The sequence below is a fragment of the Sinocyclocheilus rhinocerous genome, unplaced genomic scaffold (assembly GCF_001515625.1).
Source record: "Sinocyclocheilus rhinocerous isolate Xijiao unplaced genomic scaffold, SAMN03320098_v1.1 scaffold2046, whole genome shotgun sequence".
Taxonomy (NCBI): domain Eukaryota; kingdom Metazoa; phylum Chordata; class Actinopteri; order Cypriniformes; family Cyprinidae; genus Sinocyclocheilus; species Sinocyclocheilus rhinocerous.
Window position 1 is genome coordinate 519517 of NW_015639535.1, and position 6979 is coordinate 526495.

Consider the following 6979-nt stretch of genomic DNA (forward strand, 5'->3'; position numbering starts at 1 on the left):
TGTAAAATTAAATTCTTATTTATTATTATTACTTCTTTTTCTATATATTTAACCTTTTATATTAATGTTTTATTTATATTTTTACATTTTATTTAAATGTTCAAATGTTAAGTATTATAAAATGTCAACTATGTGTATTTAAAAAATATATCAATATATATGAATAGTTTTACCTGCTAAATATTGTGTGTACATATAGGCCTATGTTATTTTCAGGATCTGATGCGTGAAGTTGCAATATTAGCCCTACTATATGTAGCATTTACAACAATTATACTTTAGAACGTAGTAGTAGAAATACTAATTGTAATAGTGAGTTTTTGTCCGCAGATTTTCCTTTTTCTTTTTTTCAGGATTATACTTAAGTTTCAAGTTGCAGGCACAAAACTCCGTCGGTTGTGATTTGGACGCTTTGTACAGCTGTCAGAATGATTATAGTACACATGCATTATTTTTTAATGCTTTTGTACACTATGGATTTGTTATCCATGCACCTCTGTAGGCAATGCGTTTAATTAAATGCATATTTAAGATGCTGCCACTGAATTAATGAGAGGAAAAACAGCGAGTCAAAATCAGGCTTTTTTTTAATTTTATTTTTTTACTTCCTAAAGTCCAGGAAACAAATGCATGACCCATGATTCCGATCATTTAAATACTTAGGAGCTATAAATAAGATATACAATAGATCAATGTCTATATTGATCAGTAAAATCTAAAGAGAGACTTCTGTAGTCCACTTCAGAGATATTTCTGAACGCTAGGCGGCGCTGTTTCTTCATATAGATCAAATTGTAACGCCATTGACAATGACATCTAAATGAGTCAGCGCCGTATTCAAGGGCCTTACACATACCATCAGTGGCCCTTATAAAGATTTATGTAATTCGTAGGAGGACATTACTTTTAGTTTTTTTTAGTTTAGCAGTAGGACTAAAAGACTTGGGAATAATCGTAATCACAATTTAAAAGCCTATAATTTCACAAATTTGCACATTCGTGTTACATCACCACAGGTTATTTAAGATCCACGTTCGCTTTTTGGTTGATTCATACTCGGTGGGTTGATTTTAAATGGTTTGATTTAAGAAAATCTGGCAACCAACCAACCAAAGACATAAAAATAGAGCAGGCAGGCGACACTTGGCAAAACTTATTTCCACACTTGTAAATATGAGTCATATATCTGTTGAATTGAGATTTACATTACTCTCTGAGGAAGATGTGTTGCCTCAGACTCTGGTTAGGCACTCGGGGTTGTCCAACATGAATATGCTAATCCCGTATGGTTCATTTGCATATGAGTCTAAACATAACATTCATAAAAAAAACTTGGCAGGTTGGAATCCAGGCCATGCTTGTGGGTAGCATCTGGTGCCTTGACAGTTAATTTAGTGTTAGAAATTCACCATTCCATCCATCCATTATGATATATTTTTGTATTATTATTTCATATTTTAATTTGATAAAAACAATATTTAATCTCATAATATGTTTTGCAGCTAGATATACAAATACATAGATGGACTTAATTTATATAGATATTGTTGTTTAATTTTTAAAAAATGTTTTATAGATAGACACACTTTTTGATTTAACATTATTTAATTTAATGGTAAAACGACAGATCATTTTTGATTATTCGATTTGCTAAAACAAATGATATATAATGTGGGAGAGATTGTTTTTTAATTTCACTTGAGTTAATTACATACACGCATATCGTTTGTGTGTGGTTATATGCATACTGTATTTAATGTGTTTCAACTCCAGCTTTCAACTCCACAAGCTTGTGCAAAATCATTGAATCTGAGATGTTCAGTATGAATTGAGAATTGCATCAAATGGCTATTTATTTTTTAATATCAGCTTTGATTGGCCCGTCATGTTCTGTCCGATCCGTAGCAACTATAACCTCAAAAGCACCTCATCCTTGACTGGAAATGGCTTCATGTTTGCGGCATAATTAGTAGTGCCTTTCTGGCCAAATAAATATTAGTGTTAGATAATAATTATAGATTAGAGATATAACAGAAGGCTGCAGGACGTTGCAGGCACGAAACCATCTGTGGTTAAGCGCGAGCAGTTTGCTGATATTAATAACCGCACTAACCGCGCCGTTCTCATAACCCATTAGGTTGCACAAATTATAATTAACAAACTCTTCATACAACAGATTGCAAATAGATAGAAGTGAGTCTCGTAATGAAATGCGGAATGGGAGCGAGGCCTAGAAACCAGTACTGAAAATAACAACGCCTCCATATACTTTATTTAGCGTTGTTTGTGAATGATTTGGAGATATGCATTCTTGTGAGGTGAAAACATTGCAGTCTATTAAATATAATGAGGGGAAAGTGTCTTTGAGAGAGTCTGGAGTTGGTGGCCTAGATTTCCCCTCCGCTTTGATCGAACATGCCTGACAGCGTTCACCCGAAAAAGTCAATTACTGCTTTTAATTACCTGATCTGGAAGGTCCAGACTCCGAAAAATCAGCGGGGGCCTTATTCTGCTCTTAAATCGTGAAAATAAAGAGGTTGTAGAGCCGTGGTAGGTGCTTCAAGACCCAAATGGTATGTTCGCCAACAAGTGGCAACTGAAATCAAATATTGACATTTCAGACGAGAAAAAAAAAACACAAAAAACGTGTGCATAAGCCATTTTTATTCTTGTTTAACCCTTCAAACCAAAAAAAAATAAAAATCTGTGCAAAAATCAAGCTTTTGATTTGCAATATTTGACAGCACTCAGCCAAAAATGTCAGCTACTCCTTTTAATTATCTGATCTGGAAAGTTCAGACTTAAAAAAAAAAGAATCGCCCCGGACCTTACTATGCTCATTAAAATTAAAATAAAGAGCCATGATTGGTTCTTCAAAATGCTTCCTAAATGTGTTGATGTTTCAGATAAAAAAACATTGTGCATAAATTACTTTTACTCTTGTTTGACCCTGTGAACCCGATCAGTCCTAGAAGAATTTGCGCAAAAACCATGTTGAGTTTTTGATTTGCAGTATTTGACAACGAGTGAAATCAAATACTCATGCTTTAACAAAAAAAGGTTGTGGATAAACCATTTTTACTCTTATTTAACCCCGTGAACCCCAGTCTGCCCTTGATGAATTTGTGCAATTTTTTTTGATTTGCAATATTTGAAAGCGTTCTGCCAAAAAAGTCAAATTTATCTTTTATTTACCTCATCTGTAAAGTCCCAGACAGTAAAGTCCAAAAAAAAACTTAAGTGTTCTTAAAGTGTTAAAAGATTGTAGATCGTAGAATAAAGCTTCGTAGAGCTGTGGTTTGTGCTACGTTTGTCAAGAAGTGGTGACTAAAATCAAATATTGATGTTTTGGATGAAAAAAAACGTTGTGTATACACTATTTTTTTTTACTCGTTTAACCCTTCGCACCAAATCAGTCCTTGATGAATTTGCACAAAAATCCTATTGAGTTTTTGATTTGCAATATTTGACAGCGCTAAGCCAAAACAGTCAATTTCTCAGAACCAAATGCTACGTTCATCAAGAAGTGTTGACTGAAATCAAACATTGCATCAAACAATTTTTTTACTCTTCTTTAACCCTTCAAACCCAATCAGTCCTTGATGAATTTGCGCAAAAGTCATATGGAGGTTTTGATTCAAAATATTTGACATCAATAACAATACATGGTACAATTTTGTCTTTTTTGAGGCTTGCGTAAATTATGCATGATTGTTGCAATTTATTCTTTACAATGCAACACATTTTTTGGTTAGCGACCCACCAGTTGAGAACTGTTTTGATGGAAAGATTAAGTTATGCTGTTAATTCTGTTTACATGGTTCAAAGTATGAAAGAGAACAAAATCTAGCTGGTTCACGGACAGTTAAGGTGTCCCGTCTGGCCTTGTAACTCACAAACGTCTCTCTCTCCTTGTCTAGGAAAAGAAAAGTGCCCTGCTTGCACTATACAGTAGATCATTGTCTAACTCAATAATTGCCTCTATCTTGTCAGCACATGTGTCAGCTGTAATTTCGGCCCCAAACAAGAGGCAGATCCATAGTCGCTGTAAAAGCCTGACCTTAGAAGTTAAAGACAAACAACCCCCCCTTCACCCACCTACAAGCTCCCGTCCTGCTCGTAAATGGCTTTTAGTCCGCGTACCTCCGTCTGATTTTCACTGCCAATGAGTGTTTATCACGACAGTGCCATTGGGTATTTTAAGACGTTTTATAAATGCCAGCAAATCTATTCTGAAAGATGTGTGGGTTGAAAAAAAAAAAAGAAAATGAGAGGAAGATGAAGAAAAAAGGCAAGTATTCTTAGTCTTTCTGAGAGATCCGAGGAACATCTTGGTTTTTAATAAGCGGCAAATTCCATCTGCAATTCTGAACCAGTAATCAAAAGATCTCTGAATTCCTCTTCAGGGGCCCCTGTTGGTTTGTTGCTGCTGGTACTAGTGAAATAAGATATACACTATATAAACAAGTTCTGTTCATATTCTGTTGGTAAGAACGCCATATTGACAAACAGCTGCTTAGAAATGTAGGCTGCTGTATTTAAAGTTGCGAAATTGGTGTACGTATAACCAGACTGACGGGCTGAAATTAAAATGGTTTAGTAATTTCATTTGAAAATATTTTCACAGAGAAACTACTTGTAAGTTTCGCAAATGATTGTAATGAAGTAATTACAAGCAACGCATTAAATGAAACCTGGAATTTTAAAGTAGAAAGACGTATTTGTTTGTGCAGTAACATCCTTCCCAGAAACCATTCAAAAACTCAAATTTTGCCTGAAAATAATGTTTTCTTAGATTCAGTTTCGCACTCTGAAATCGCAATCTGATTGGTTAGCATGGCGTGACTTCCTGAAGTGCACAAAATGGTGATCACGTTGAGCTTCGTTTGCTAATCATTCAGTCGTGAATGTTGTTTTGCAGAAGTTGAGATTTATCACAGTTTGCACTTAAATTGACTTAAAATTTAGAGTACTTTTAAAGTAGCAAACAAATCCACTCGTGAATGTTGTTTTGCAGAAGTGCGATTTATCAAAGACGTTGTACTTAAATTGACTTAAAATTTAGAGTACTTTTAAAGTAGCAAACAAATCCACTCGTGAATGTTGTTTTGCAGAAGTGCGATTTATCAAAGACGTTGTACTTAAATTGACTTAAAATTGAGAGTACTTTTAAAGTAGCAAACAAATATAAAAAAAAAAGTGAAGAAAAAATAAAACTGGTGGATTATTATTTATTTTAATTTTTTTTTGCATGAGAACGTTTTCTGTGCAAATAAATATGTACGTTAATGAATTTTTAGTTAATGAAGTTTCTAAGTTTTTCTTTCTCTTTTTGATTGTTGTGTTTTCTTTATAATCGTTTGTAAAGACTGTTGCGCAAAAATTTGAACAAATTTCTTCCTTGCTAATCTATTAATGTGGTACAGTCTTCCCTTTTATTTATAACTTCAAAGAATAGTATTTTCTTGTAAAACATAATCCATCAATCTTTGTTATTTTTTCTTTCTACTTAATTTTCGTGTTTGATTCAACGTGTTACTTGCCATTTCTTTGTAATTATTTGTGAAATTTACTAGCAATTTCCGAGAAAGACATTTTCAAAGTAAATCCCACACCACTTTTTTTTTCAGTGTACATTGGAAAATCTATAAACAAACAGCATAAAAACAAATTGAACTGTGATCAGTCACTTTGCATGTCAAGTGGGCGGCTCTTAAACATACCGTATTGGCCTGAATATAAGACGACCCTGATTATAAGACGACCCCCCTTTTTCCAGATGTACCTTTTGGAAAAAGGCTTTTTAAAAAACAAATCTTGTTTTTTCTCAGTAAAACACATTTTGTCTTCAATTATTTTCATATTGCATATTTTTCCTATTTTAATTTTTGTTTTGAAAGTATGGTAAAAACTGGTCAAATGTACCAACAATCACATTTAAAAAATTTACACTTTTTGATATACCATAAAAAAAAAATAAAAAGAAAGTAGCCCATCTGAATTAGGACATTTAGGCTATCCATCTAATAGTAGCCTGCCAAAATCAGAAAAAAACATCGTCTTATATTCGGGACAATACGGTAATAAGCTGTAGGGAGGACTAAACTTTATGCCACTAGTGAAAAGTTCTCATTGTTGCCTCTCAGAATATACATGAACTCAAAAACCTTTTGAATGAGTAGACAGACATAAAGTATACAAACTCCGAAAACTCACATGCAAAGAAAATCTCCCAAGTTTATCAAAGATATTTAACATATTCTCGCGAAACGCACACCACAACCAGGACCCTCCAGCCGTCACCCCTCAGAGAACCGTGATTCGATGATTGACGGATCTAATCCATCAAAGTAAAAGCCGGTGATGATAAACCTGAACCCAGCTGATGTTCACTCTTGAAAAACAGACCCCTTTAATGTATCTTCCCTTAATGAGATGCTGTTCAGTCTGTGTTAGTGGGCGTTTAGTCTGGCAAACATATGCTCCGCAACTTCGTAAATATCATTCAAAGCACAAGAAACTCTTAACAAGCCGCTAATGGCGCTTCACGGATATGCCAGAAAGTTCTGCCGGCATCCCACACTCATTGTGAAACAGCGCCGGAGATGTTCCCCGCTCTGATCAGTGGAAAGAAAGGTTGAGTAAACACATCTCCATAGCTTTGATGGTGTCCCGGTTGTGTGGTGCTGTTTATTTAAGTCAATGACCATTCGGAGGCCTCGGTAAGTTTGTTTTTCCAAGACTGCTGTGTTAACCAAAGGGGAAAAACAGCAACAGTGTAAAACACTGAGCTATATCTGGCCACATATGTACTAAGCAGCTTCAGCTATTACACTATTAATGCTTAAAACTTGTCATACTTCCAGATTCTTGTGTAAACTATAGTCCATGAAATTCCTCTAATGTCAAGGGCATTGAAGTTGAGTTGCTTCAAAATATCCCAGTTTTAAAATAAAAATAAATGAATAAAAAAAATAAA

At 34.4% G+C, this 6979-nt stretch overlaps 1 protein-coding gene across 1 annotated transcript in view; it reads left to right on the forward strand.

Moving 5' to 3' along the window:
• LOC107751476 (contactin-associated protein-like 5) overlaps positions 1-6979 on the forward strand; it is a gene marked incomplete at its 5' end in the record, with an annotated part of 64974 nt that overhangs the window by 244 nt on the left and 57751 nt on the right. The window lies entirely within an intron of this gene.